This window comes from Malus domestica, chromosome 08, assembly GCF_042453785.1.
Source record: "Malus domestica chromosome 08, GDT2T_hap1".
Lineage (NCBI taxonomy): Eukaryota > Viridiplantae > Streptophyta > Magnoliopsida > Rosales > Rosaceae > Malus > Malus domestica.
Window position 1 is genome coordinate 24,643,282 of NC_091668.1, and position 23,820 is coordinate 24,667,101.

Here is a 23,820-nt window from a genome sequence, read left to right on the forward strand (position 1 = left end):
GGAGAGCTTTTGAACTGTAGAATACAGGTAGTCGGGCCTCTAGCTCTTCTCGCATGATGGTAGAGCTTATTGCTACTTTAGATACCGTCAAACATGCGAATAAGTCATCCACTGCTTCTAGGGAGGTGATGTCGGGTACTTCTTCAAGTCCTTGAATGTGCATTGGCGAGCCTCATCCCAAAGTGCATGCTTCTCTGCCAAAGCAAAAGAGTCTGCTAGAGTTTGATCTTATTTCATGATCAATTTTTCGAATAGCGGGTGGTCTGCTGGAAGTCATTTTTGGAAGGCTGCTCTAGCTATGAAGTCGTTGCATCCGACTATTTTTGCCTTCTCTACTTTGAACCTCTTCACATAGTCGCGAAGAGATTCCTTTGGGTTTTTCTTGACGTCGAACAAATGGTCAGACTTCTTTTTGATCGAGCGATAAGATGAATATTCTTTGGTGAAAACCAAAGAAAGTTCGTAGAAATTCCGGATGGATTGTGGCGGCAGGGTGTAGAACCAATCTTGCGCCTCGCCTTATAGAGTGGTGGTGAATGTCTTGCACATGAGATCATCGTTGTTTCGATAAAGGATCATTGCGCTTCGGTAGCGCTTTAAGTGTCTCTCCAGGTCTTTATCCCCTTTGAAAGATGTGAAATGTGGCATGCTGAACTCGCGTGGAGGCTCTGCCTGCTCGATCTCGTCCGTGAAGGGTGACTTGCTTATGTTGGTCATGTTCCGTCGTAGTGTCTCGTCGGTGACCTCGTTGCGCTGGAAATCATGTAATCGTTTGGTCAATAGTCTCTCTACTTTTTCCTGAATTTGCCTTTGTTGGGGTAGGGGAGCTCTCGGCTGCCCCCAGCCATGACTTGCTGGTCTAGGCTGCTCTTCCATGTGTTTGGCTTGTCTATGCCGCGGATGCAGTGCATGTGGTGCGTTCCTAGCAGGCGAACGAGTTCTTCGCAGGCTGCTGGTTGAACTTGAGCTGGATTGAATGACTGCTTCTCTCCGTCCGTCGTGCTGCCTAGTGGAGGATGCTCCTTGTGGGCTTATCAGCGAATGGACAATTTGTCCGGAAGGTTGCTCATGTTGATTATCGGAGTATGACCCCAACTGCGAATGTATGCTCATCCGTGGGCCTAGTCGAGAGTGCATGCTCCTCCACGCGCTAAGACGGGAATGTACACTGCCCAAACGTTCGGCTCGTGGCTGGTCGAGTGGCTGCTTGCCAGGACGCTGCTGGAAAGGTCCATCTGCCCTTGTCCTACTTCGGGATACCTCATCCGTGGCACGTTGGATCCCAATACGTTGCAAAAGTTGATTCACCAAGGTTGTCTGTTGTGCAAGGGCGCTCGTCAACTCTATGACTTGTCGAGACAAGTGTTGTTCGCCATTTGGATTGGAAGAGCTTGGAAGGAATGCGCCTCCTTGGGCAGTGGAATGGTGGTAGACTCTGGGTGCGAGATTTAAGTTGGGAAATGTCAAATCCGTGAAAAAATGTGGTGAGAATGCCCCCGGCTCGATGGTAGGTCCGGATGGCTGAGATAGTCTTGGGCCAACTTGGGCTGCTTGGAAAGCCACTGGAGCAGGATGAGCCGTGAGAGTGGGCTGCTCGTCGGGAGCAGGCTGGGTCACGAGAGTAGGCTGCTTGGCAGGAGCAAGTTGGGCCACGGTAGTGGGCTGCTCGACGGAAGCAGGCTGGACCACGGAAGTGGGCTGCTCGTCGGAAGCAGGCTGGGTCACGAAAGCAGGCTGTTTGGCAGGAGTAGGCTGGGCCACGGGAGTGGGCTGCTCGACGGAAGTAGGCTGGGCCACGTGAGTGGGCTGCTCGACGGAAGCAGGCTGGACCACGGGAGTGGGCTACTCGTCGGGAGCAGGCTGGGTCACGAGAGCAGGTTGCTTGGCGGGAGCAGGCTGGGCCGCGAGAGCAGGTTGGTTGGCGGGAGCAGGCTGCTTAGTATGTGATGCATGCGAATGCGAGGCTTGGGCCCGGGCTCGTGCAAACTTGGATGGCACGACTTAGGTCGTGGCCTTGGTGCCGTGAGCCTTGGATGGCACAGCTCGAGCCGTGGTGAAGGCACCATGGACCTCGCCACGGGTAGCTACCGAGGTAGCCACTGAAGGAAAAATTTTGTCCTAGCTAAGAACATGTAAGAACATTTGAATACATATGCAAACTATTAACACTTTAAAGTAGGCATGCATTAAAAAACAATTCATAAAACCCATGACTTTCAAAGCCTAGTATAAGGTGAACCAATAAACTCTTTAACAACATTAAAGAGAAGTTAAGATTTAGAGTTTCTTTACCCTTGAAGCTCATCCTTGTTTACACAAGGGATTCACCCAAGTGGAGGGCCTTCAAGTCACCTCCAAGCTCCTTGGATATTGCTTGTGATTTCCTTCTCCTTTTGTGCTCCTTTGGTCCTTGAGGATGTAAGGAAAGGATCTCGAAAACACCAAAGGTTTGGTGTCTCTAAGTCTCCACACCAAGGGTTAAGTGTGAAGATGAAATGGATGACTTAGAGAAGAAAAGATTGCTAGATTAATCTCTCTAAGTGGCCGGCCTCTTTATAGAGAGAAAGAGAGAAAATGTTTCACCTCTTTGCCTTAAAGAAAAACCCTAATGAGAAAATAGCTATAAAGTTGCTTTTATAACACTTTTCTTTGGTGAGTGGCAAACTTGCAATTAAGCAAACTTTCACCATCTCCTCACCATGGCCGGCCTATATGTTGTGATTGGGCTTATTGCCCATTTTGTTTTAGTTGTCATACAACTTAAACATAATGGGCCTTATGGACCAAAACACTTTTGGGCCCCGAAACCCAAAACCAACTTAAAAGCCCAATACGAACCTTTCGTATAATTAATTAACTAATTAATTAATCTTCACCATTCTTCAATTAAACCATTTAATTGCATATCCATTTCATTTAATTTCTTCATTATCGCCCTTACTCGGTGTACGATCCATTAGGTTCCAATTAGCGAGGTAGTGGGCGATTGTTACTCTTAACGATCGATTGTGAATTTAAACCACATTTCAATTCTCCCTTTATGATTAGTGTTTGCTAGTCATTAGGGCTTCCACAAACCATGAGTGACACCTAGCAGTATGTCATGGTTACCCAAGCTAAGTAGAATTGGTTGGAGAACCTATCCAGTTACAACTACAATGCAATACGGTCCTTTTCTAATACAATACTCTTAATCACATTGTTTGAATGATAGTTTGTTTCATGTCTACTATCCAATGTGATACTTTTCTATATGATTCCCTTGAATATGATTTGGAACAAACTTCCTAAGTCATATTCATTTGCTTTGGCCAAAGACTTTAGAATCATATCTTAGAGTATTCTCCTTCCACCATGGAAGGTTAGAGATCCCTTGTTGTGCATTCATATGCCTACATGACTAGATAGCTTGACCCCAACAATACCGTGGACACTCCGATGGAATGCCGTTGACATGATCAAAGATCAAGGACCTAACCATTAGACATCTATGATGCCTCAGGTCAAAGGACTACTTTGCATATTGCAACTTTAGAGTTCATACATGACATGTATGTTCGAACTCTCTTTTGATCGTTGTTCAGTGTACTCGATTACTCTTTCGAGCACCTATGTGTTTGTCTTAGTGTCCAACACCAAATGACTTGAGACTAGTCATACTCAAGCTTGAGTTGACATAACACATACTAACCTTAACGGATTGTCAATACCCAATTGGCAATCCTATGGCTAGGAACGTTTTAGGAATGAACATAAGAGAATGGTCTCGATAATCTAACTTACTTAGATCACTTGTCTTTTAGATCAAATACATCCCTTGGATTCCCTTATTGCTTAAACACATGATACAATAAATAGTGATTAACAATAAGCTTTGCCCTTCATTAAACATATAAAAGTTTAATACATAAAGTATTCCAAAAGCTATTACATCAAATGAGTGGCTTTGTGGGCATACTTCCAACAGCCACCGTGGTGGTTCCCATGGTAGAAACTCGTGGTGGTGGTGCTGCTCCACTTATTGTCGCATTTAGCCTCACGGATCTTCGCAATCCCATTTCTTGAACATTAGAATTTTCACTTGTGGAATTTTCTAAATTTCTAACCATTATATTTTGCTTATACATTTTATCAAATAACCTTTACAAGTAAAAAATTCTAATAATAAGAACGTATGAAAAATATTCAAATTGACTAGAAAATAAAGAAAAAACCTTTTTGTGTGAGAGTCTTCTACGAGTATGGATTTCAACTCTCAATGAAAGCACCAATTTGTGGATGCAAATTTCCGCCTTCTTTTTCTTGGACAAAATTGCACCTACAAAACAATTAACACCTTAGGTCAAGGCCAAGAGCCTCATGCGCCTACAATGAATGGGGGGGGCTTTGACCGAAGAACCTCCGATGCCAAAGTTAGAATTTAGAGAGAAAGAGTGTTTAGAGAATTTTGGGATTTTTGCCAAAGTGTTGGAATTGGCTTTTTTGGTGAGAATGAGAGTATATTTATAGGGATAGGAGGTGGCTAGGGTTTTTTGGGTTTAATTTAGGTTTAATTAGGAGTTACAAAATTGATTATTTGTATAAATGGGGTAATAAAATGGAGAAAAGTGAAAAAGGTTAGGAAAAGGGAGGTGGCCGCCCTCTTAGTAGTTTTAGGTGTGAATGGGTGTTTTAATTGATAATTAATGGATTGATTAGGTAATTAATCCCTTAATTAATCAATTTTTAGGGAATATGAAAGGAAAATATCATTTAGCTAATTGATTAGCTAAATAATGGAATACAAAATATATAGAATAAATTAGGTTTTAGGAATTACCTTATAGAAAGGATTTGATGAAATAGGCTTTAAATTGTTACCTATTTTGGGCACTTTTGACTTGGTTTAGGGATGATTGCCCGCTGCTCGCGCGTAGGAATCCCAATATGCCTCAAGGGTATTTTTGTCCTCTTTTACCCAAGAATCCACGTGTCGCCTTGTGATTATTTTTGGCTCCACAGTCCCAATATCACCAGCTTGTTTGTCATTGACTCATTGCACGACTTCCTCTGTGGAGATCATGACCAGTGCAAAATCCACTGGGACTAATGCTAACGCTTTTCAAGCTATGTTCAAAAAACCGAAAACCGAAAAAAACTGAAAACCAAACCGAACCGAAACCAAAAAAATCGAACCGAACGAAAAAACCAAACCGAATTGAAAAAACCAAACCGAACCGAACCGAATTCTTTTGGTTCAGTTTGGTTTTAGTGATCTAGAAACTGAACCAAACCGAACCGAACCGAATTAATTAAATTAATTTTTTTATTTAATTGTTTGTTTTGGGTTTTATTTTCTAAACCCAATTTGTAAGTTAAAATGTGCTAAACCCAATATGTTGCCAAACTTTAAGCTCAAAATATTACAAAAAAGGCCTATAAAAACTCTAAACCCTAACCTATTATTTATCCCCCATATAAGGTTCCGGAACCAAACCTCCTCCTGAAGTAGCTACATCTATCTCCATAACACTGTCTACTTCTGCCCCAGCTTTCTTTTCCAAATCTACTCTCATATAACATGTAACAGAATCCATAAACATTTATTTCGGGTAGATTACTTGGGTAATTTGTGATGGAAAAGAATCCAACACACACTAAATAAATCCACCCACGCATTACTTTTACTAATCAAGTTGTCAACATGCAATTACAAGCAAACAACCTTGATCTTTGAACAACATCATACAATTTAACTTTTCTAAGTCATTTGTACGATTTTTGTGTTGTGAGGTCGTTAGTTTGGACTTTGGAAGACTTGATTGATGATTTTAGTTCAACTTTAAATGTTTATTTTCATTGTCTTTGATTCTAGTTAGAATGCTTATGTTATGATTCTGTTGGATATGTTAAAATTTAAAATTTCAATGTTTTTCATTTTTTGAAAAAAAAAAAAAACAAAAACCAAAACCGAAACCGAACCGAAAAAAAAATGAATCGAACCGAAATTTCGGTTTGGTTTCGATTTTGGCAAAAAACCGAACTGATTTAAACCGAACCCACCCCTACCTTTGATGTTTTGGGGAATCCATCTTTGTCTAATCACAGGGGCAAGTCACCTAGCTACTCCTTTGCTATCATGCAACTCTTTGCACTGCAATAATGGCCCAGCAGTTGAGGTTTTGCCAACCTAGGACTGACGGGACACGTAAGGTGGTTACTCCACCAATCTCTATTGCCGTCGAAGGGGCAAAGGAGTGGGAAAATTGTCTAGTTGGCTATTTTCTAATCATATAATTAAGCTACGAACAAGGGCCGAGGACTGCAATAACACGTGCGTGCATGCATGCAAGCTCTCTTTTTTCTATATGTTGAAGGGATTGCAGGGTAATGCTAGGGAGACTCAATTTGTAAACTAAATTATGTGACATCAATACAAATGAGCATGTCTATCAATGCTTAAGTAATAAACCAATAATCAACTTCAATCTCCTTTAATTTTCAAAAATTAGTCTCCAAATTGAGTCTCCCTAGCATTACTCGTTGTTGAAACTTATGTCCATTTTTAAGTGTGTTCAATGTGCATGGTCAAATGGTTGGGAGAACAGCTGCAGGGGCCTTACTACTATTCATAAAAATTACGAGCATAATAGTAAATTAAAGAGCATAAATCTCCGATTAATCTAATAGAGTAAGGGATATATACTCCGGGTGTTTTCGTTTGATTTTTATTTAAAAGTTCAAAAATTAATATTTAACAATAAAAATCTCTGGTATATTCTATCCTTCGAAACATCGTAAACTTTTTAAATTCTATTTTGAAAGGAAAATGACACATTTGCTCATGCACATTTAGTTTTAGTTTTTACGGCAAACTGACAGAAATAAATTTACTATGAAAAGAAATAATGATCAGAATGCCCATTGCTACACATGCTTCAGAAACTTTTAATTAAATCACCTATAAACATTTGTTAATTTGTCTAATAATTAGGAACAAAGTTCATGGAGATAATTAAGTTTGCAAATCACATACCAACAGTTGGATTGATTTAATAGACTTTTTCCTTGGATGTAAGGATATTATTTGCATGGGGTCCAATATCTTAATGAATAAAGTGTTAGATTTATATTCATGTCTCTTGAGTTTGAGACTCCTTCCTCTCCTAAATTATTACAATAATTTCAAATCCTCTCACTCTCCTTTAAAATAATAAATTTAAAATAAAAAGTAAGGATATTTTTCTTTCGGCTAAGGGCACTTCCAGCGTTGGCTGGAGCTCGGGGGACAGGCCAGCAAATAAGGCCCGAGAGCTCGGCCTATTGACTCCAGCGTGTGGGAGCCCGAGGGACAGGGCAGGCCCGAGCACCAGGCCTGTCACGAATTGCCAGTCTGCGAGCCCGAAGGCTATCCGACGCAAGGCTGACGTTAGCCCTTTTTTTTATGTTTTTCTGTCAGGCACGTGCACTGCACCCGTTCGTGGGGCCGCGTCACCCGACATGTTTTCAGCGAATGGGGCCTGTGGTGCAGTTTCAAATTGTTACCGTTGGGAAGCCACATGACTTCCCACGGTCCGTTGGATCTCAACGACAAGAAAATGTGGACCGTCAGATTTGCAACGGTAAAAAAAATAAAAAAATAAAATTTAATATCAATGGTTGATATTATTCTCCTTTATAAATAAAAAAAAATAGTTTTAAAATTCGGAAATGTTATTTGGAGTGTTGGAATCCAAATTTTCTTAAATCCAACGGCATATATTAATCAGTTGAATAAACAATTTTTAAAAATTGTAAAAAATGAATAAAAATCCGAAAAAAAATTTGAAATTTTTTAAAAAAAATTGTTTTTACTTTTCTATAAATACATTCTCATTACCATCTACCTTACACCACAATTTCATATTTTCTCAACTACTTTCAATCACAATCCTATTTTTCTCTCGAAGTTTCAATTTAATTTTTTTTCAACAAAATGACTACTGATGTAGGTACGAATTGGATGCTTCTTGAAGTTGTTGCGTTGTGTACTAGCTAGGTTAAAGTTACTCATAGTTCGCTTACGGGTAATGAGATGCCGTTGCGAGAAATGTGGAGTCTTATTCATACCAATTATCTTGAGAAAATGGGTGGTAAAAGAACCAAAGAATCAATGTCCAGTCGTTGGAAATTACTTAGCCAATTGTTTAGTACGTGGAGAGGCGCCTTGGCACAAGCTAGTACTAATCTTCGAAGTGGGGAAAATTACGCGGATCAGGTAACAATATATTATTTATTTGTTTGTACTATACCCAAATTTACATTATAATTATTTGTTTGTATCATTTATTTGTTACCTACTTTCATTATAATTATTTGTTTGTATTATTTATTTGTTACCTACTTTCATTATAATTATTTGTTTGTATTATTTATTTGTTACCTACTTTCATTATAATTATTTCTTATCCCGCATTGTGTAGCAACTTCAAGCACAAGCTTGGTATGGTGACAAAACCAAAAGCAAAAATAAATCATTCAACCAGTGGGAATGTTGGAATATTGTCAAAGATTGTCCTAAATTCAAAGTTGTGCCTGTTGGTCCAGAAGTTTTCATGAACATCACCCCTCTACACTCTACATCCGATCATGCCTCGCATGTTCATAAAGATGAAGCAAAAGAAGTGCCCGAAACACTCGCGCCCTTATACGTCAGACCGACATAACCGCTGCCACTTTCTCCGGACTTGAGTTTGGAGGCTGAAAGCACGTGGGTTTTCCAGGAAGTTTCGGGGGGAGGAAGACATGGACAGGGCGGAGAAGGCGGCGGAGTGAGACCCAGGTGGGAGTGTGCATAGTTAGGTTTAGGTGGAGTTGGGGGTGGAGAAAGAGGGTCTGGGCGAAGTGGGTAAGCAGCGAGAGAGCTGAGTGTTTGGTTTCAAAGAGGAGACCATGGTAACTGAGTGAGAGTGACTAGCTGGGTTTATGCCGAAAGCGACGGAGATCACAAAGAGAGAGTGGCAGGAATAAAACGCGAGCTGAAGCAATGGCTAGGGTTGTTGGTTCGTAAATTTACCTCTCATCCAAAAAACAAAAAAGGCTTTTTTGATATGGCTTTAATTATCTTTTTGCCCTTGCAACTATTTTGGAATTGGATTTTGTCCAATACATAAGCCATATTTTTAATAAACTTAACAAGGGAAAAGAAATGCCACTAAGTACTACGGTCTGACAGTATTCCTCTTTATTTATAAGTGAGAGATTTTAGGTTCAAATTAGTTTACCTATTGCGTGGTTTAGCCAAACTTCCTCTTTTTTTAATGTAAAATATATTATTGTACTAAAAAAAAAAGGAAAGGGATTCACCCAAAGTACAAGATTCCCACGATACCTAGTGACTTGGACGACCTTGATTACATTCGGGATTATGGCTTTGCCTCCATTCACCAACATAGGACCATCCACTTCTACAAAATCATGGTACAAAAGTATATTACAATAAGGCCTCATTTGGTGGACCGTATAAGAGACCGGATAAGACTAATAATGCGAATCTGGTCATTTGGTGTTCTCTTGTATTAAATAGTCGTCGGATTATTTTAGGGGTGTATTCAATTGGGATTTTGAGGGAATTTAATTCTTTTAATGAATCTAGGGGTATTTAATTAGGATTTTAAGTGATTATCTGAAATTCAATGTGTATCCAATCAAGATTTTAAGATAGTTTATTAGAATATTTAGAAATCTGGATGTATCCAATTAGGATTTTAAAGATGTTTATAACATTCAGGTGTATTCAATTAGAATTTAATTTTAAAGAATTTCAAAAATTGAGGAATTAGAGGAAATTTGAGAGATTTTGTAGTGTATTTTAAGCATCTACAAATCTCACTTCTCCCCAAGAGATTTCGAGGGAATTGAATCAAAATTTTACATAGAATCTCTCCAAATCAATTAAACTCCATAAAACTCCATAAAAATCTTTCAAATTCCGAATTGGATACGCCATCGTTAGTCAGTCTGCTTATTTAGTAGGGTATACACCTGCATAATAAACCCTTCCAAAAGGAGTGGATTATTAGTCCGGTTCCCTTCCCTCTCTCGCACTTCTTCTCCACGACACCTCCTCTCGTAGTCGTCGTTCTCGCCATCATCGTTCTCGCCGACGTCGCTCTCCCTGTTGTCGTTCTTGACGGTACTGTCAACGCCTATGGCCAGTCTTCCTCTGCTACAAGAGCCCCGAGGTAAAAAGTGTTGAACCTTCTATCCCAACACCGATCTCTGCCTTGCCCTCATCACCTTACATCCATCATTCCAATCTAAATTAAACGAATGACTGAAATCAATCCAATTTGGTACAAAAGGTATTGGAGATTTGAAGGTTAATGCATAGTCTGAGTCGAGAAAATCATATTCGACCTATGTAGTCATTGTTATAATACAGGAGATTTATGCTGCTTTGTCTACGACCTGGGAGGGAGAGAGCTAGCTGGAGGCACGAGCTCCTAGAACTGTAAGGAGATGGGGAGTGAAGGTGTTGGGGGGTGCGGCGAAGAGATCTAGGGAAGAGAAGACTGAAGAGATGATTTCAATTTTTAATTTTGTTCTTTTTTAATTTAACCCATTTGGTGGTTGTGAATTCATGTGTAATTTTTTTTTTTTCCAATTTTTCCATTAATCATCAATTTTTATCTTAAAAGTAATAATACTTTGAATTCTTCCTATCCGATATAGTATCAAACATAGTATAAATAATACGGTTGTTAGTTAGAATATTGTACTAAATGTTAGACAAATTTAGTCATTACTATCCGATAACTATTTATCTTACCCAACTGAAATAGTCAGTACAATCTGAGCTGCCAAACGAGGCCTAAGAGAGAAAGATCAATCAAAACAGATTACATTATCACGTCAGTCATTAAATTAAAATTTAACATTTATCTTTTAATATTTTTCTTAGAGATGCTCTAAGGATAATTTGAGATACATAATGGAAGTCTAGGGAGAAAGTGAAACGGCTGACATATAGGCCCTGGCAAAAGTTAAACATTAAACCTTGCAATCTCCATGTAGTTTTTGTTTTGGTTTGTTTTCTTAGAGCAGTTCCACCGGAACACTATTAGGCCGGCACCCAGTAAAAAAAAGGGGCCGGGACTCAGTCAATCCACTCCAGGCCATTCAATTGCCTGGCACCCAGCCCAAGCTGGTCTCCAGGCCAGCCCATAATTGACAGAGCTAGGGACCGGCCTATTAGCGTGCGTTTTGTGGGAATGGCGCCAAGGAAATGCAAGACGACTGAGCAAGAAGAAAAGTAGCTGGTGGCGCCGGCAAAATCATACTGGTGACCCGTGGCGCCGGCGAGGAAGAAGGTCAAGGCAACTCAAAATAAGAAAGAGCAAGCGAATAAGGAAGAGGTGGAGGCGAAATAAGCGGAAGGGGAAGCTATGAAGGAAGAGAAGGACAACTCCGGCGAGAGCAAGGCGGAGGCCGAGTTTCCCTTGTTTCAGAAGCACCCATTCAGATTCCAAGATTACCTCACCATGGGCGTCCAATACCCAAACCTCTCGACATGATGGTTGACGCCGTCATCAGAGCCATGGTTGTTGCACAATTCGAGAACACTTTGGTGGTCGTGACTGAGATTGGTTGGCCCAGCTTCAGCACCGACCCAAGCAGAGAACAAGAACAAGAAGAAAAGGGGAAGGAGAAAGTGGAGGCCGAGGCAGAGAACAAGAAGGAAAAAGGGAAAAAGAAAGTGGAGGACGACAGAGAAGGTATAGAGGCTGACGATGATGAGTCAGACAAGATGACCATTGTAATAAAAAATAATAATATTTTAATAAAATTGACTAGGCTATTTTATGTTGGGGGTGGAGATGCTTTGGCATATTACTGTTCATTGAGGTATATTAATGTTCACATGAGTGGATAATGCGCTGGGTGCCTACGCAAAGTCTTTAGGGGTGGAATTGCTCTTCGAGCAGTTCCACCGTGGGAACCCCCCCAGGCAATACACTATGCTATCCATCCAGTGAATAGTAAATACTCTTAATGAACAGTAACCGTCTTTTGCATCTCTACCGTTGCACTTCAATAGCCCTGGCAATAGGTAATAAAATATTAGTATTTATTTATTTATAAAATAATACAAAATAATTTTATTTTTAATTTCGGATAAGATTTTTAATCATTCTCGTTACGCCACGTATCATTATTCGAAAAGTTATAAAATAATACAAAATAATTTTATTTGTAATTTCGGATAAGATTTTTAATCGTTCTCGTTCTGTCACGTGTCATAAAATCCGAAAAGACAATTATTAGTGATGGATTTCCAATAAGATTTTTAATCGTACTCGTTCAGCCACGTGTCATTATCCGAAAATACAATTATTGGTGATGGATTTCCGATAAGCTTATTAACCAATCACGTAGCACCACGTGTCATAATCTGTTTACAATCTTTGAGGATATATTTCCATCAGATTTTTAACGAATGACGGCATGCCACGTGGCATTATCTACAACCAAATCCTTTATGAATCCTCCATATAATCCACCATCCATCCTCACAAATCTCACACCAATTTTATCAAGATCTTTATCATTATTCATAGTTTCTGCTTCCTTCCTCACCAAAATCTCTATCATTATTCATAGTTTCTGCTTCCTTTTTACAATGTCTTCTCCTGTATTATAACAATGACTGCATATGTCGAATCCGATTTTCTCGACTCAGACTATGCATGCACCTTAATTTTAATTGATTTGGAGAGATTCTATGTAAAATTTTGATTCAATTCCCTTGAAATCTCATGGGGAGAAGTGAGATTTGTAGATGCTTAAAATACACTACAAAATCTCTCCAATTTCCTCTAATTCCTCAATTTTTTGAAATTCTTTAAAATTAAATTCTAATTGAATACACCTGGAATGTTATAAATATCTTTAAAAATCCAGATTTCAAAGGATTCTAATAAACTATCTTAAAATCCTGATTGGATACACATTGAATTTCAGATAATCACTTAAAATCCTAATTGAATACCCCTAGATTCATTAAAAGAATTAAATTCCCTCAAAATCCCTATTGAATACACCCCTAAATTAATCCGACGATTATTTAATACGAGAGAACACCAAACGACCAGATTCGTATTATTAGTCTTATCCGGTCTCTTATACGATCCACCAAACGAGGCCTTATTGTAATATGCTTTTGTAGCATGATTTTGTAGAAGTGGATGGTCCTATGTTGGTGAATGGAGGCAAAGCCATAGTCCTGAATGTAATGAAGGCCGTCCAAGTCACTAGGTATCGTGGGATTCTTGTACTTTGGGTGAATCCCTTTCCTTTCTTTTGTTTTTTTAGTACAACAATATATTTTACATTAAAAAAAGAGGAAGTTTGGCTAAACCGCGCAATGGGTAAACTAATTTGAACCTAAAATCTCTCACTTATAAATAAAGAGGTATATTGTCAGACCGTAGTACTTAGTGGCATTTTCTTTCCCTTGTTAAGTTTATTAAAAATATGGCTTATGCATTGGACAAAATCCAATTCCAAAATAGTTGCAAGGGCAAAAAGATAATTAAAGCCATATCAAAAGCGCCTTTTTTGTTTTTTGGATGAGAGGTAAATTTACGAACCAACAACCCTAGTCATTGCTTCAGCTCGCGTTTTATTCCCGCCACTCTCTCTTTTGGCAGCAAATTAGCATCATGTAAATTAGCATAAGCTGAATAACATCATGTAAAATAATGTATTTCCAGACAGAAATGTCAACATTAATGTGGACCGCTTTTAATGGCATAAGAGTAAATAAAGAAAAGAGTTTGATCCATTATGGACTTTTCATACACAAAATGTCATTTTGATTAAGAATAAATAGTGACAGGCTCTTTTCGTTAAAACTCCCTTGTTTTTGTCTATTTGTATAGATCGTTGTTTTCTAATGTGTATAAAGCACTGCAAAGTCAACATAATCCTCTCTGGATCTTTTGGTGAGGATCTTAGAGATTTGTAAATTGTATTAATTTACTGTAAATCGTGAGGTTAGTTTTTGTTAAATACAGTTCGGATTTAATTTTAAATAAAAATATTTAAAATAATTTCTCTAAGAATGAATATTAACTCTGATAAAAGCTAAAGCCTTATAAAGATCAATGAGCAAAATCACTAGCCTCAAGGAAATAAACTAAGATATTTTTGTATCATTTTTGGAAAAAAAAATGATAAGTCGTAGTTTTATTGTTTAAAGCTAGGGTCTTTGATGTCCAAAGCACCTAGAAACTAAGAAAAATTAGGAAAAAGTAAAACCAAAACTACAAGCTTCACTGCTCTGATAAAAGCTAACGCCTTTAAACATTTTTTAGCAAAATAACTACCCTCAGGGAAATAAACAATTATACTTTTGTATTATTCTGGAAGAAAAAAAATCATAAATCCTAGTTTTATTGTTTAAAGCTAGGATCTTTGTTGTCCAAAAACACTCAATTTTTTGTTTTTGTTTTAGCATATAGCAAGTGTCACGAGTTTGAGTGGCTCATTCCATTCTTCAATTTGTGACATACTATACATACATAACATCATCGTAACATCCTAGCTACTTGTAGTATAAAGAGAGAAAGAAAGAGATCTGGAGAGTAATAAACAGCTGGACTGGATCAATTTTATTTTGTCTTTCAAAAATTTTCACTCAATTTTATTTTGTTTTAGTATATAGCAAGAAGTTTGAGTGGCTCATTCCATTCTTCAGTTTGCGACATACCACATACATCACCTCATCGTAACATCCTAGCTACTTGTAGTATATCTATGTGTTACTCCCTCTACGTTTGGTTTACATATTATATCTAATTATGCGCTTATCAAATCAATATGCATAATGAGCAGGAATATATAATGGGAGGGAAACTTATCACCATTAGGATATTATTATCATATGTATTAGAATTTAGAATGCAAGTGACCGTTTCAAAATAGCACTAGGACGGGACGCGGGAAAGGTCGAGAGTTTTTTAAACTACACAAGCCCATACAAATGTCACATGGTCATGTAGTGAGCATGGAAGAAAATATCGATAATATCAGCGATATATCGCCGATATTATCGGTTTTTCCCCAATCCGATATTTTAAGTGGTATCCAAGGGGTTTTCGTCCAAATTTCGCGATAATATCGATAATATCGATAATATCGCGATATTATCACGAAATTTCGGAACTGTGCAAGTCGGAGACGAACGCCGGAGCTTCTACAGCTCTGGCCGACTGTAAAATAACCCCCTAGACTCCGATCTAGGTATGAACATGAAATAGAAGACGAGAGGAACGTTTTTATAACGTCCGTTTGCCGTGAAACGGCTGGAGGTGTTTGAAAAGTTCTTCGACACCCACGGCCTCACCGGAGATGGGTGTGCCTATTCCCGAGTCGATTTCATCCCAAAAACCTTGCAAAAAGACAAGATAGAACTTCAATTTCACATCTAAGCTTCGATCTAGAACATAAAAAGAAAAACCCGAAGCTTACCTAACCGGAGAAATTGAAGGAACTCGTGGGAGCAGGTGCGATGGTGTGCGTGTGGGTCTCGGTGCAGAGAGAAAGGAGAGGTGTATGTGGGTATCGGTGCAGAGAGAAAGGAGAGGGAGGAACAGAAGGCTGTGGTGTGTGTGTGGGTCTCGGTGCAGAGAGAAAGGAGAAGGAGGAGCAGAAGGCCGTGGTGTGTGTGTGGGAGAAGGGAGAAGAGAGATCGAGAAATCTTTGTGTGTGTGTGTGTGTGTGTGTGGGAGAAGGGAGAAGAGAGATCGGAGAAGGGAGAAGAGAGATCGAGAGATCTCTATGTGTGTGTGGGGGGGGAGAAGGGAGAAGAGAGATCGGAGAAGGGAGAAGAGAGATCGAGAAGGATCGAGAGAGAGAGAGACAGAGGTCGTGTCTGCGTGTGTGATGTTTGTGTGCGTGCGTTGTGTGCGTGTGTGGTTGCGTGCATTGTGTGTGTGTGGGTTCCTCCTGTCAGGAGGACACATGACTCACTCAGGATTCCCGAGAACTTTTACAATTATTTTGACAATTTCGGACCACTTTTACAATTATAACTTGTATTCTTTTCAGACCATGGATGGTGGTTTCATTCAAAACCGTGTGCCGATATTCTTTCAAAAGGTGGAGTATCAGAGCCATTCAGAGCATTTTTGTTTCTTCTTCTTCCCTTACCCTTTTCAAAGCTGCCATTGTGATATTCTTTCAAGAGGTGGAGTATTAGAGCCATTCAGAGCATTTTCGTTTCTTCTTCTTCCCTTACCCCTTTCAAAGTCATTCCAGATCCATTCCAGAGCTTGAACACAAAGGGTTCCATATTTAAAGTAAGTTTACAAACTTATATTTATATTATTGTAATTTATACAACAACAAAAAAAATTGTGTGGACTCGTATGTTAATTTTTTTAAGTAATTAATACTTGCATGTTAGTTTTTGTAAGTAATTAAGTAATGTTAACAATTACATGTTAATTTTTTTAAGTAATTAATACTTGCATGTTAGTTTTTGTAAGTAATTAAGTAATGTTAACAATTACATGTTAATTTTTTAAGTAATTAATACTTGTATGTTAGTTTTTGTAAATAATTAAGTAATGTTAACAATTACATGTTAATTTTTTTAAGTAATTAAGTAATGTTGTATAATTATTCCCTAGGATAATTTTAATATGTTTAATGTTATTTATTATTTTATTTCCCTTACCATTTTCAAAGTCATTCCAGATCCATTCCAAAGCTTGAACACAAAGGGTTCCATATTTAAGGTAAGTTTACAAACTTATATTTATATTATTGTAATTTATACAACAACAAAAAAATTTGTATGGACTCGTATGTTAATTTTTTTAAGTAATTAATACTTGCATGTTAATTTTTGTAAGTAATTAAGTAATGTTAACAATTACATGTTAATTTTTTTAAGTAATTAAGTAATGTTGTATAATTATTCCCTAGGATAATTTTAATATGTTTAATGTTATTTATTATTTTATTAATATTAGGTTTTATTATCAAATTGGATTATTATTCATTAATATTAGGTTTTTTTTATTATCAAATTGGATTATTATTCATTACATTAGATTATTATCAAATTGGATTATTATTCATTAAATTGGATTATTCATTAAATTGGCTTATTATCAAATTGGACTATTCATTAAATTGGATTATTATTAAATTGGATTATTATTGACACACCTCGACCCGGATGAGGGCATGCTGGCCGTTACGTGAGAGTGACGTAACCATTTACACAGTTCGGAAGCTTTTAAAATACATTTGCTAGAAAGAAACTCTCGAAGGTGAGTCCTACTTTTAATACTCCTGTCAGAACATCGCTGAAATCCTCGTGGCCACCAAAACTCTGCTATCTTGAACCTGGAGGGGCGCAAAACAAAGATTGAGTAGGTCAGTAAAACCAAAGATTTTCCAAAACATTTCATTTAAAACATTTCTAACCCTTCTCCGTAAAACCTGTATACTTTCCCAGAAAATAGTATATAAACATATATATACATATATCATCAAAACTCAGCTCACCGTCTATCAACATAACATCTCAGAAAGAATATGCCATGCCATGCCAAATTATAATATGAATGCATCGATATAAATCAGGTGAAATAATAAATCAACCGGAGACCCTATAGTGGTCCTGTACGATTGATTCTATAGCTCAATATCCCATCCAGCCGGAGTCACCAATTATGACCTGTACGGCCCTGCCGGAGTCACCAACTGTGACCTGTACGGCTGATTCTATAGCTCGATATCCCATCCAGCCGGAGTCACCAACTGTGACCTGTACGGCCCTGCCGGAGTCACCAACTGTGACCTGTACGGCACTACACTGCACATAAGTTGGAACTACCTATAGTAGTCTGTACGACTAAGATGGTGAAATAATACGCTTTAGTGCTTCTCTCATCAATCATCTGCGCGCATAATCTAAGGTCACCCACCAGTCGAAACCCCTCTAATGGTCTGTACGACTGGCATGTCAGAACCACCTCTAGTGGTCTGTACGACATCCACCTACTTGGATCCAAGGCGAGCGTGCGGTGTGGTGAATAATATAAGCACTATCACCTAGGGTGCAGGTTATGAGCTTTCAATGCAATTCACATAAATAAATCGTCTGAATAATATAAAAACTCACATGTGCATCCACCGCGTCAATTCACATATATATGCATCAATTATCAAACAAAATATCTCAACAATTGCATGCATGGCAATTTAAATCATATTTTCATATAAACGCATTTTCTGGGAAAACAGTAGTATATAAGTAATACGAAAACAAAACTGCCCACTCACAGATATGTCGAAGGTTCGTAGCCCCCGAGCCTCCCTTAATTGTGCTCATCGTCCGCATAAGCCTCGCCTATACAAGAAGTAACCGAAATAACGTTATTTAACCACATAACCAACTCTAGCTAATAACTTCTCGTATATTGCTCAAATTGGGTATATGAATATACCACTGTGATCTACACAACCTCAGGATCATCCCCAAATTTTTAAAATAATTTTTGGACTGTTCACGCGCCCCCACGCGCCGACACACGCACGGCCAGACGCGCCCCTACGCGCGGCCACATGCACTGCACACTGACGACATCAGTTAACGCCGTCAGGTATATTCTGAGAATATTCCGTTTGTCCTTTAATAAAACTTAACGGCGTAACTTAACGCTGTTAGAATATTCCGTTTAACTTAAACGGAATATTCCTCTTTCTTCTTCCTTCAGCTCCGGCGACCGTCGCCGTCGCCGAAAACTGGGTAAATTTTCTAAGTTCGATTTCTCACTCGTTTTTCATCCAATTTCTACGAAATTTGCACCAAAAGAAAGCTAGAGAGGAGAAGAATAACATTATACCTCTTCCAAGCTTCAAAACCCATGGGATTTCGTCGGGAAAAATCCAAGAAAACCGGCCAACTTTGAATTTCACGATCCTGACGTCCAATTTCTTCCAACGAACCACTCCGAGCCTCCTTGTGACCTCCTTAAGCTCCCTATGAGCTTAGATTTCCTTAAAACACAACATTTTACGTTTGCATGAATAGTGATCAAAATCGGAGTTGTGATTTCGACGCGATATCGAATGATTCCTCACCTGAAATGGCTACCAGTGTGATCGTGTGGTCTCAAGGAGTATGATGGTGGTCTCAAACACGACGATCTGCGACGTTTTGATGCTCTTTGGATCTTGTCCGTGCGAGTTCGAATGAGAGAGAGAGAGAAAAAGTGAAACTGGGAAGAAGAGAGAGAGAGAGCACGAGAAATGAGAGGGAGAGTACAGGTGGTGTGTGGTCCAAATAACCCTAACCACACAAATTTGATATAATTTAATCCATTCCAATTTTTCCAAAACTTAGGGAAATATGCATTACAAATATCATGTCACACCCACACCTTATTAATCGTCAAGGGTACTTTCGTCATTTCACAACCTCGATAAATAGAATCTCGGGACGGGCTGTGACAATTATCAAATTGGATTATTATTCATTAAATTGGCTTATTATCAAATTAGACTATTCATTAAATTGGATTATTATTAAATTGGATTATTATCAAATTGGATTATTATTCATCACTATGTTTTATATTAGGATTATTTTTTTATCAAGTTGGATTATTATTCATTAATATTAGGTTTTTTTTATTATCAAATTGGATTATTCATTAAATTGGATTATTATTAAATTGGATTATTATTAAATTGGATTATTATCAAATTGGATTATTATTCATCACTATGTTTTATATTAGGATTATTTTTTTATCAAATAGGATAATTATTCATTAATATTAGGTTTTTTTTATTATCAAATTGGATTATTCATTAAATTGGATTATTATTAAATTGGATTATTATCAAATTGGATTATTATTCATCACTATGTTTTATATTAGGATTATTTTTTTATCAAATTGGATTATTATTCATTAATATTAGGTTTTATTATTCCATATTATTTTTTTAATTACTTAAATTTTTACAATCATTTTCTTTACTTCGTATTTAATTCTTCTGTAGAATAACTTTATTATTTAGTTTCTCTTATATAACCGTCATCACTACTATATTTTTTGGCCAAAAAATATTTGTCTAATTTTCATGAAAAATAAATGTAGGTACGTTTACGATGTCCAGTGAAGGTACTAAACGTGATCCAGCTTAGGAACATGGATACCCAATAGATGGAAACAAACATGGCACAATTTGCAAATATTGTGGTCTGGTAATGAAGAGTGGCGGAGTGACACGACTTAAGTACCATCTTAGTGGATTAGATCCAGCAAAAAATGTCCAACGATGCGATAATGTCCCCCCCAGAAGTGAAGGCATTCATCAGCACATTATTAAAAAATAAAAAACAACAGAAGGAAAAGATAACACAGGGAATGGAAAATATTCGAGCTGGGCTACGGGGAGAAGTCTATGGCCAAGCGATTGACAGTGATGATGATGACGATGAGGACGAATGTGATGATGACATGGGACCTGAAGAACGACGCAGTTTGAAACAAGCATTACGTGCCTCCAAACAGTCAACATGGGAAAGAGAATATCTTCATAAAATTCCTAATAGAGCACAAGGTTCCGGGACAAGTGGTGGTGCACAAATGAGACGGGGAGGCAGTCTTAGAGAATCACAACCAACACCACCAATAGCCCCAAGTTTATATAAGTCATCCAAAGCACGTCAAAAGAGTGTTTGGAGTTATTTCACTGGAGGTAATGTGAAGGAGGGAATGGGGCGTCTAATTAGCAAGTTCTTTATCTATGAAAATGTCCCTGCTGCGAAGGCATCATCACATCATTTCAAAAATATGGTAGTGGGATGTCAACAGGCTGGTGTTGGAGTACAACCTCCCACTCCCTATGAGATAAGAAACAAATATTTGGATATGGAGTATAAAGACATTGGCAAGTATGTTAACAAGTTGAGGTCAAAGTGGGAAACTAATGGTTGCACAATCATGTGTGACGGATGGACCGGCTCGACCAGATTGTCTATCATAAACTTCATGGTATACTCCAAGGGAAAGACAATTTTTTTGAAGTCTGTTGATGCTTCAGACCATATAAAGAACTACAAGTATATTTACAAATTATTGAGGGATGTAATCATGGAGGTGGGAGAGCATAATGTTGTCCAAGTCGTGACCGACAACGGTTCTGCATTTGTCAAAGCTAGAAAAAAGTTAATGAAGCATCATAATGTGTTTTGGACATCATGTGCAGCACATTGTATTGATCTCATGTTTGAGGCAATGGGGAAGAGAGAGAATGTTGCTACTGTGGTCAAAAGAGCTAGAACGATCACAAATTATATTTACAATCACAGTTGGTTATTGGCAAAGATGCGTGAATTTTGTAAAGGAGAAATTATTCGTCCAGCTACCACTCGATTCGCCACCAACTATATTGCATTAGACAGCCTACTCAAGAAGAAAGCAGGGTTGAAACAACTATTCACTATGACGATTGGGCCAACCACAATTTGAGCCGCTCAAATACAGGTCGTATGGTGGAAAGTGTAGTGCTTGATCATGCTTTTTGGACTCAATCAGAACATGTGTGCCAAGTGTTTGAACCTCTTTACAAAGTTTTACGGATCGTTGACACAGAAGTGTATCCTACTATAGGGGCAGTATATGAGTTGATGCGTGTAGTGAAGGATGAATTGGAAAGAAAACATGGTGTAAGGTGGGTCATAAAGATAATTGAAAACCGATGGTATAAAACATTATACCACGATTTGCATGCAGCAGGTATAAATTATGTCATAATTTGAAATTCATTTCTTTAGTTGCATAAGTATTATTTCTCTTATTAGAGTATGTGTTTCTTTGAACAGCATATTATTTGAATCCCCGATACCAATACAGACCCGGTGTTGGAGATGATGGTAACCTTATACGTGCTGTACATAATGTATACTCTAAATTAGACCCTGCATCACCAGCAGTTGGCCAATTTGGAAATGAGGTACACAATTACTTAAATTATAATAATTACTTTGTTGGATTAAACTAACACGATTTATTGAATTCAGCTAACATGGTTTAAAGATGCAAGAAGAACTTTTGGAGAACCAACATCAGTTGCTGCTCGAACAAATATGTCTCCTAGTGAGTATAAACATATTTCACTATAAGTTTATAATAGAATTTGTTGGAGTTATTAGGCTTATCAACATTGTTTTTCATTGTAGCTGAATGGTGGATCATGTATGGGACCGATGCACCAACTGTGAGAAAGTTAGCAATCAAAGTATTATCACAAACAGCTTCCTCATCTACTTGTGAAAGAAATTGGAGCACATTTGCACTCATACACACAAAGCAAAGAAATAAGTTGGCTCATAGTAGCTTGGAAAAATTAGTTTATTGCTACTACAACATGAAGCTTCAAATTCGAGATAAGGAAGCAGAAATAGATCATGTCGACCGTGGTGATCCACTAGATGTGTTTGATATTGTTGGTGAAGATGATGATACAGAGGGTAACTAACTTTTTCAATGGATTAGACCTCTTCATTTAGATGATGATGAAGGCAACCCAGCTCCCAGAGTTGCTGAAGAAGCACGTAATGAAGGGATAAATGTAGAAAGAGTATTAGAGGAGGAGGTGGGATCTAGCAGCGCTGACTCTTTGGAAGAACTTTTGCGCCTAAGACCAAGAAACACTGGAATTCCACCTTCTTCCAATCCTACACAACCACAACATCGTGCTGATACTAATGATAGCTCTAGTACAAGATCAGGAGACTCACCTACCACCGGATGTGGGAATGATGAAGGATATAGTGGAGCTGGAGGTAGTGGTGGTGGATATGGAAACTATTATGGACCACTTCCCGGATTTATGAGCCCCTTCACTGGTGAGGCAAACTTCACGCATGCAACACAGGATGATGACCATGGCAGTAGGCGGGCAGGACCAGGAATTGGTGCCATAGGGAAGGACTATACTCGCAGAGAAAGAGGCAAGGGGATTTTGTCAAGTCAAGAAGATGACTCGTTATCTATAACTTCGGACTCTGTTAGAGTGGGAAGTAGTAACTATGGTAATACTCATAACCAACCATTTCCCTACCCTTCATATCTCATTCCTGTTGGGATGGAATCGAGCGACTCATGGAAACAATCCGAGACTCAATCTTCAAATGATTTTGCTTATGGACAAGGTCAACCAATCTCATATCCATATGGGTGGCATGTTAACAATTACATGCAAAATAATTTTGGGGATTTATCATTTGATAACTACTCTTCACAATACACTCACTCTACACATAGAGATGATGAAGATAGTCAAAATTTTGAACCTCATAGGAACTCTATGTGGTACTAAGTCACTCATGTATCTTACCATGCAATGTATAAAGTGTAAAATATTGTACTAATTCATTATATATAAATGATTATGGTGTGTTTAGACTTCTTTCATTAATTACTACATATTTTCTACACTCACAATGTTTGTCAGCTCGCTATATAATCAACTTGATAATGTTAAATCCATCATGCAATGTATTTCCTTCCAATTTTTTGTGATAAACTAATAGATAATTGACTAAATAAACATCCTGCAAAGTTTCAATAAAAATTTCCAAGTTTTTCTTACAATTTTCATGGTTTCTATGTAATTTTTATCGATATCGATATTATCCCGATATTTCCATCGATATTTCCGTGTTTTCGGACAACCGATATTTCCGATATTACCGATATTTTCTTCCTTGGTAGTGAGTGAACAAGAAATGGATGGTAACGAACCCTTAAATTTGATATATGG

The 23,820-nt window shown here is 38.0% G+C and overlaps 1 long non-coding RNA gene across 1 annotated transcript; it reads left to right on the top strand.

Moving 5' to 3' along the window:
- The first annotated feature begins 21,883 nt into the window (after positions 1-21,883).
- On the top strand, positions 21,884-22,303 carry LOC139197906 (uncharacterized). The gene is made up of 3 exons (XR_011583288.1): positions 21,884-22,008; positions 22,076-22,151; positions 22,235-22,303. It is a non-coding gene; the product is annotated as an uncharacterized lncRNA (long non-coding RNA).
- The last annotated feature ends 1,517 nt before the right edge of the window (positions 22,304-23,820 follow it).